Source organism: Pan troglodytes, chromosome 15 (assembly GCF_028858775.2).
Source record: "Pan troglodytes isolate AG18354 chromosome 15, NHGRI_mPanTro3-v2.0_pri, whole genome shotgun sequence".
NCBI classification, from domain to species: Eukaryota; Metazoa; Chordata; class Mammalia; order Primates; family Hominidae; genus Pan; species Pan troglodytes.
The window spans coordinates 34476389-34486209 of NC_072413.2; positions in this window are offsets into that span (position 1 = coordinate 34476389).

The window sequence follows — 9821 nt, forward strand, 5'->3', positions numbered from 1 at the left end:
CATTCTCAGCAAACTAACAGAAGAACAAAACTAAACACTGCATGTTCTCACTCATAAGTGGGAGTTGAACAATGAGAACACATGGACACAGGGAAGGGAACATCACACACTGGGGCCTGTTGGGGGGTGGGGGGTTAGGGGAGGGATAGCATTAGGAGAAATACCTAATGTAGATGACGGGTTGATGGGTGCAGCAAACCAGCATGGCACGTGTATACCTGTGTAACAAACCTGCATGTTCTGCACATGTATCCCAGAACTTAAAGTATAATAATAAAAAAAAAAGAAAAATAATCACCAAAAGAGACAGAGAGGTAGAAGAAAAGGTAAAAGAACAAAAAAAAAAAAAAAAAAAGGAGAAAATTAATAAAGTGTTTCCAGAAGGAAAAACTGAAATGTTACTAGTAGGTCAAGTAAGATAAGAACTGGATTTATCAGTGGGGAAATCACTGGTGATTTGGCAAATGCAGTTTTGGTGGCTTGGTGGCATGCTGAGAACAAAAGCCTGATTGGAGTGGGTTCAGGAGTAAATGAGAATGACATCAGTGGGAATGGTAAGGACCTTCAAAAAACTGCTCCTCCATAGAAGCAATGAGAATGTTGGCAAAATTGTCAAAATTAACTTTTTCAGGGCTCCAGAAATTAACCAGAGGCTTGGAACAATTTGAAGAACATTCATTCAAGGAGAGAGTCTGAATCTAAGAACAGTGACCTTTGTGGTGTTTTACATGCCCTATTTCTGTCTTCTTCTCCCCAGCTCCACAGTAGCCTTGAAAACCAACAGCCATAAAAAAGGATGAGTTCATGTCCTTTGTAGGGACATGGATGAAGCTGGAAACTATCATTCTCAGCAAACTATCGCAAGGACAGAAAACCAAACACCGCATGTTCTCACTCATAGGTGGGAATTGAACAATGAGAACACCTGAACACAGGGTGTGGAACATCACACACGGGGGCCTGTCATGGGGTGGGGGGAGGGGGGAGGGATAGCATTAGGAGATATACCTAATGTAAATGATGAGTTAATGGGTGCAGCACACCAACATGGTACAGGTATACATATGTAACAAACCTGCACGTTGTGCACATGTACCCTAGAATTTAAAGTATTATAATAATAATAATAATAATAATAATAAAAAGAAAACCAACAGCCATACAATCATGGTAAGAACAGCAGTCTAGCAGCCACTGGAGGGGAGAGAATGGGATCAGAGCTTCACTCCCAGATAATAGGAAGCTGTCATTGTTTGACCTGTCTGGTAGTTCCCTGGAAATTCTCACTCACAGGGCTTGCCTTTATTTGATCTAACTCGAATCTTGTTTAGTGCTTTAGTGCAAACAGTTGTTTCCCCAGGAGGGTTTGTGAAACAATCACTGGCAATTGTTCAACATTGCAACTTCTTGAGGTGGTGAAGAAAGCTGGGGGTGAACAAGAAGTTGATCAGAAAACTAAGAAGGGGAAAGCCGGGGAATGAGATGTTCATGGAGTTATTTGAAGAGCTCCGACGTGTAATTGGCCCTTTGTTTCCACAGGTTTCACATCTGTAGAATCAACCAATCAAGGAGCAAAAATATTTGAAAAAAATAATTGAATAACAAAAATAGAAATAAGCAAATGCTGAGAAATTTTGTCACCACCAGGCCTGCCTTACAAGAGCTCCTGAAGGAAGCACTAAATAAGGAAAGGAACAACCGGTACCAGCCACTGCACAAACATACCAAATTGTAAAGACCATCAACTAATGGGCAAAATAACCAGCTAGCATCATGACAGGATCAAATTCACACATAACAATATTAACCTTAAATGTAAATGGGCTAAATGCCCCAATTAAAAGAAACAGACTGGCAAATTGGATAAAGAGCCAAGACATCAGTGTGCTGTATTAGGAGACCCATCTCATGTGCAGAGACACACATGGGCTCAAAATAAAGGGATGGAGGAATATTTACCAAGCAAATGGAAAGAAAAAAAAAAGCAGGGGTTGCAATCCTACTGATAAAAGACTTTAAACCAACAAAGATCAAAAAAGAGAAAGAAGGACATTACATAATGGTAAAGGGATCAATGCAACAAGAGCTAACTATCCTAAATATATAAGCACCCAATACAGGAGAACCCAGATTCATAAAGCAAATTCTTGGAGACCTACAAAGAGACTTGGACTCCCACACAATAATAGTGAGAGACTAACACCCCACTGTCAATATTAGATCAACGAGACAGAAAATTAACAAGGATATCCAGGACTTGAACTCAACTCTGGACCAAGCAGACCTAATAGACATCTACAGAACTCTCCACCCCAAATCAACAGAATATACATTCTTCTCAGCACCGCATCACACTTATTCTAAAACTGACCACATAATTGGAAGTGAAACACTCCTCAGCAAATACAAAAGAATGGAAATCGTAACAAACAGTTTCTCAGACCACAGTGCAATCAAATTAGAACTCAGGATTAAGAAACTCACTCAAAACCACACAACTACATGGAAACTGAACAACCTGCTCCTGAATAACTACTGGGTAAATAATGAAATTAAGGCTGAAATAAATAAGTTCTTTGAAACCAATGAGAACAAAGACACAACGTACCAGAATCTGGGACACAGCTAAAGCAGTGTTTAGGGGAAAATTTATAGAACTAAATGCCCGCAAGAGAAAGCAGGAAAAATCTAAAATCAACACCCTACCATCACAATTAAAAGAACTAGAGAAGCAAGAGCAAACAAATTCAAAAGCTAGCAGAAGACAAGAAATAACTAAGATCAGAGCAGGACTGAAGGAGATAGAGACACAAAAAACTCTTCAAAAAATTAATGAATCCAGGAGCTGTTTTTTTTTTTTTTTGAAAAGATTAACAAAATGGGTAGACCGCTAGTCAGACTAATATGAGAGAAGAATCAAATAGACAAAAAATGATAAAATGGGATATCGCCACTTATCCCACAGAAATACAAACTACCATCAGAGAATACTATAAACACTTCTACACAAATAAACTAGAAAATCTAGAAGAAATGGATAAACTCCTAGACAAATACACCCTTCCAAGACTAAACCAGGAAGAAGTTGAATCCCTGAATAGACCAATAACAAGGTCTGAAATTGAGGCAGTAATTAATAGCCTACCAACCCAAAAAAAGCCCAGGACCAAACTGATTCACAGCTGATTTCTACCAGAGGTAGAAAGAGGAGCTGGTACCATTCCTTCTGAAACTATTCCAAACAATAGAAAAAGAGGGAATCCTCCCTAACTCATTTTATGAGGCCAACATCATCCTGATACCAAAACCTGGCAGAGACACCTGCCCCCCACCAAAAAAAAAGGAAATTTCAGGCCAATATCCCTGGTGAACATCAATGTGAAAATCCTCAATAAAATACTGGCAAACTGAATCCAGCAGCACACCAAAAACTTATCCACCATGATCAAGTTGGCTTCATCCTGAGGATGCAAGGCTGGTTCAACATACGCAAATCAAACGTAATCCATCACATAAACAGTACTAACGACAAAAACCACATGATTATCTCATTAGATGCAGAAAAAGCCTTCAATAAAATTCAACACCCCTTCATGCTAAAAACTCTCAATAAACTAGGTTTTGATGGAACATCTCAAAATAATAAGAGCTATTTATGACAAACCCACAGCCAATATCATACTGAATGGGCAAAAACTGGAAGCATTCCCTTTGAAAACTGGCACAAGACAGGGATGCCCTCTCTCACCACTCCTATTCAACATAGTATTGGAAATTCTGGCCAGGGCACTCAGGCAAGAGAAAGAAATAAAGGTATTCAAATAGGAAGAGAGGAAGTCAAATTGTCTGTTTGCAAATGACATGATTGTATATCTAGAAAACCCTATCTTCTCAGCCCCAAATCTCCAAAAGCTGATAAGCAACTTCAGCAAAGTCTCAGGATACAAAAATCAACATGCAAAAACCACAAGCATTCCTATACACCAGTAATAGAAAAAACAGAGCCAAATCATGAGTGAACTCCCATTCACAATTGCTACAAAGAGAATAAAATACCTAGGAATCCAATTTACAAGGGATGCGAAGGACCTTTTCAAGGAGAGCTACAAACCACTGCTCAAGGAAATAAAAGAGGAAACAAATGGAAGAACATTCCATGTTCATGGACAGGAAGAATCAATATCATGAAAATGGCCATACTGCTCAAAGTAATTTATAGATTCACTGCTATCCCCATCAAGCTACCATTGACTCTCTTCATAGAATTTGAAAAAACTACTTTAAATTCCATATGGAACCCAAATAGAGTCCATATAGCCAAGACAATCCTAAGCAAAAAGAACAAAGCTGGAGACATCACACTACCTGACTTCAACCTATACTACAAGGCTACAGTAACCAAAACAGCATGGTACTGGTACCAAAACAGATATATAGACCAATGGAACGCAGCAGAGGCCTCAGAAATAGCATCACACATCTACAACCATCTGATCTTTGACAAACCTGACAAAAACAAGCAATGGGGAAAGGATTCCCTATTTAAAAAATGGTGTTGGGAAAACTGGCTAGCCATATGCAGAAAACTGAAACTGAACCCCTTCCTTACACCTTATACAAATATTAACTCAAGATGGATTAAAGACTTAAACCTAAGACCTAAAACCATAAAAACCCTAGAAGAAAACCTAGGCAATACCATTCAGGACATAGGCTTGGGCAAGGACTTCATGACTGAAACACCAAAAGCAATGGCAACAAAAGCCAAAATTGACAAACGGGATCTAATTAAACTAAAGAGTTTCTGCACAGCAAGAGAAACTATCAGAGTGAACAGGCAACCTACAGAATGGGAGAAAATTTTTTCAATCTATCCATCTGACAAAGGGCTAATATCCAGAATCTACAAGGAACTTAAATTTACAAGAAAAACAGACAACCCCATCAAAAAGTGGACCAAAAAATGTGTACACTTCTCAAAAGGAAACATTTATGCAGCCAACAAACATACGAAAAAAAGCTTATCACTGGTCATTAAAGAAATGCAAATCAAAACCACAATGAGATACCATCTCACACCAGTTAGAATGGTGATCATTAAAAAGTCAGGAATGAGATGCTGGAGAGAATGTGGAGAAATAGGAAAGCTTTTACACTGTTGGTGGGAGTGTAAACTAGTTCAACCATTGTGGAAGACAGTGTGGCAATTCCTCAAGGATCTAGAACCAGAAATACCATTTGACCCAGCAATCCCATTACTGGGTATATACCCAAAGGATTATAAATCATTCTACTATAAAGACACATGCACATATATGTTTATTGCAGCACTGTTCACAATAGCAAAGACACTTGGAACCAACCCAAATGCCCATCAATGATAGACTGGATAAAGAAAATGTAGCAACATATACACCATGGAATACTATGCAGCCATAAAAAAGAATGAGTTAATGTCCTTTGCAGGGACATGGATGAAGCTGGAAACCATCATTCTCAGCAAACACAGGAACAGAAAACCAAACACTACATGTTCTCACTCATAAGTGGGAGTTGCACAACGAACACATGGACACAGGGAGAGGAACATCACATACTGGGGCCTGTCAGGAGGTGGGGGTCTAGGGGAGGGATAGTATTAGGAGAAATACCTAATGTAGATGACGGGTTGATGGGCGCAGCAAACCACCATGGCACATGTAACAAACCTGCATATTCTACACATGTATCCCAGAACTTAAAGTATAAAAAAAAAATACAAATAAGCAATATGAAACTAATTACATAGCACTTACATTGTATTCGGTATTATAAGTAATATAGAGATGATTTAATGCATGCAGAAAGAGGTGTATCAGTTATCAGCAAATATGACACCATGACATATAATGGACTTGAGCATCCATGGATTTTTTTTTTTTTTTTTAAATTCATGGTAGGCCTGGAACCAATCCCCATGGATGCTGAGGGATGACTGTATACCTGGAAGTCTAGAAGCCCACACACATGTTCAGGGCTGTGCACATACCCAGGAAAGATCTGAGAAAGCCCCAAGTTCTTACCTCTGACTGATCTTGAGGCTCTATACATACAAGCAGGAAGTGAAGACTAAGGCCGAGTTGTAAACTGCCTACCTGAGCATTGAAGGCAGGTCCCAACATGCACAGAGTCCCTCAGCAAAGGCTGGGGGACTTATTGGTTCCAGACATTTAAGGAACTATCTGTCCAAATATTAGCTGACCACTAAGACAGTTGAGTAGAGATTTCAGTGGCCACACATGATAAGGATACAGACTTTACAAAATTACTTCAGGAAGGTCACTAAAAATTGTTACATAATGAGCCAAACACGGCCTTTGTGTATTGGGTCCCAGATTATTTCTTCACTGCACACTGAGATTCATTGGCACCAAATTCAAATTTTTATATATCCAATTATTAAAATAGCCCAAGCTAGCAAATTTTTAACCTCTTAAAGCCTGCCTGCTTTGCATACTCTGCAAAACCTCACCTGATAGTCACTGCCCATTGATAAGGTACAGCCCTGTGGTTATAAGACCCAAGCTACCATGGTTTTTTGCAGCCCTCTGACCCACAGATCGCTTGCTGTGCTGCTGGGTGACAGCACCTAGACCTACCATCCTTTTTGAAATGTTTACTTGGAAGTGTACTCCAACTAACAAAATGTGAATCGAAAATAGTAGAAATTGTGGCATAAGAGGACTAACAAACATCTGAACTATTTAAACAAAGTCTAAGTGATCGATGGAAATGTGATCGTCTGAAATAAAATATGTAGAACATTTAAAAAGAAATATTTCAAAAATATTTTTAAACATAAATCTGGGCCTAAAGCCATGGAAAATATTAATGGCTAAAGCATAGATTGTGCTGCCTGCAAGTCAGGTATCAAGTCCTAATAATACACTGCTTAAAAGACATGTATGTAAAACAATAGGTGACTCATAGGATAGATTCACATGTAAATATTAAAACAAAACTCCTGACTAAAATATCAGCAAATCAAAGCCAGCAGTATACTTAAGAGCTGTTTAACCGGGTACAGTTTATTTTGAGAATACAAGAATGGTCTAACAATAAGAAATCTGTCAATGCCGTTTGTCACATGAGCAGATTAAAGAAGGAAAACAATACGATTTTGTCTGTCTTGAGAGAGGGTTTCACTCTGCTACCCAGACTATAGTGCAGTGGCATGATCACTTCTCAGTGAAGCCTCGCCTTCCCGGGCTCAGGTGGTCCTACCTGAGACTCCTGAGTAGCTGAGACTACAGGCACCCACCACCATACTCAGCTAATTTTTTCTGTAGAGACAGGGTTTTGCCATATTGGCCAGGCTGGAATATGGTTATATCAAAAGGAATCTGATGAAATTTACTATCCATTCACAAAAGGAACTATTAGAAGTCCCAGAATTTAAAATTTTGTAACAATAAAGAACATCCCCCTCAAACTAAATCATAAAAATTCTAGAGGTATTTTTATTAAAGATATGGTTCAGAAAAGAATGTCTAATATTAACACTATGATCATTTTTGGTTTTAAATATGCCCACAAATTCTTCTGAGGTTTACTTGGAAGCAGATTCTCCAGCCAAGCCTTCAAATTACTTTCAGCCTCAACCCAACAACTTGTTGACTGCAACCTCATGAGATGAGAACTACCTGCTCCTGAGTTTCTGAGGTTCAGAAAGTGAGAGATAATAAATTTGTTGTTGTTCTAAGTTGTTACATTTTTGGAATAATTTGTTATACAGTGATATTGAATGAGTATCCCTTTGTTCAAAAGGTACTAGTAAATATCAATTAGATGATTCTTAAAATGAATTATCACTATGGAAATGGAAGAATGGAAGAGACGAAGATTATATGGGTGGATTACTGAATTAAAAATTTTTTTTTGAGACAGGGTCTTGCGCTGTTGCCCAGGCTAGAGTGCAGTGGCACAAAGACGGCTCACTAAAGCCTTGACCTCTTGGACTCAAGTAATCCTCTAGCTTCAGCCTCCGCAGTAGCTGGGACCACAGGTGCATGCCACAATGTCTGGCTAATTTCTTAAGACACATTTTTTGTTAGAGATGGGATTTCACCATGTTGCCCAGGCTGGTCTCAAACTCCTGGGCTCAAGCAATCCTCCTGCCTTGGCCTGCCAAAGTACTGGGATTATAGGCATGAGCCATGTGCCCAGCCTTAAAGTTTAAGAAGTCAAAATCTATAAGAGATAAGTAAATATTTCATTGGTCTTAGAACTGGTAAGAAATATTGAAATATAAAAGCAATGGAAAGAATAATCAAAGATGTCTAATATTTATTAAGCACATACTATATACTAACTAGAGTAGGTATGTGGCAAAATACCACTAGGTATTCACCAGAATGGGTGTAATTAGACTATAACGCTTAATGTTGGCAAAGATGTGGGACAATTGAGACTCATATGTTGCTGCTAGAAGTGTAAAATGGTACAGCCAGTTTGGACAAAGTTTGTCAGTTCCTTAAACAATAAACACATACCCACCTTAGATCCAGTAATTTCACTTTGAGGTGTTCACCTAGGAAAAATAAAAACTTATATTCTCAAAATGACTTGTATAAGAATATTCATAGCAGCTTTATTCATAATAGTCAAAAATGGGACTCAGACCAAGGTTTCCATCAATAGGGAAATAGTTAAGTTGATATAGTCATAAAATGTAATAGTAACTAGCAGTAAGAAGGAAGAAGCAATCGATACAGTGAAATGGATAAATCTCAAAAACATTATGCAGGAAGAAATAAGACACAGGAGTACCAACTGTATGATCCCAACGATGTGAGGTTAGAGATGAGGCAAAACTAATCTATGAGTGGAAGGGGAAGAGGGGAGCCGGGATTAATTGGAAAGTAACATAAGGAGCTTTCTGGGGGTGATGGTAATGTTCTATATCTTGACAGGGGTTTGGGTTAGAGGTGTCAAATTTGTCAGAGCTCAGTGCATGCACTTAGGATTTGTGCATTTCATTGCATGTAAATTTTATCTTAATAGAAAGTATCAATATTGAGCTCTAGTTAAAAATATGAATACTAAAGTGTTTAGGAGGATGCATAGTGATGTCTTCACTGTCTGGAGGGATGAATAGATATATGATGAAGCAAACATAGTGAAGCAATGATAGAATCTAGGTGATGTGCAAAAATTAGCTTCGCTGTAGGTTTCAACATTTTTTTAAGTTTGTTGGAAAAAACACGTTTTCAAAGAAATTCAGATACATTGTCAAATTAAAAAGCAGGATAGAATGCTGCATGTGTAAGGTGATATAGTTTAGAGAGAGTGAAAAAACACTAAAAGAGAAAAGCCAATGGTTATCTTGGGGTGTTGTGGTAATGTGTGATTTTAAATTCTTTTTATTTTCTACACTTTCTACAATAAATATAAAAGACTTATCAGAAAAAAAAACTTATCCCATAAGATTTTTAAAATAGTTTCAAGGAGGCAGATTTTAACTTGGAGCATAGAGAAACACTTTCCGATGTCTGGAACTACATGCAGCTGGAATATATCTCTAAGATGGTAGAAGGTTTTCCATCTTCCAAGGACCCTGACCCAGGCTGTAAGACCACAAGTAGGAATGTCTGAGAGCAGGTTTAATCAAGCCATGAGGGGTTTTAGGGTATCCTCAAATTCTGAGATTTGACATGTGAAACAGAAAGTGAAGAAATGAAAAGGCCTCTTGAGTTTTCCTAATCTGTTCCAAATTCAGTACTACTTTGAAAATAAAAACACTTGGTACTAAAACCAAATTCCTGGTCAAAAACAAACTAAAT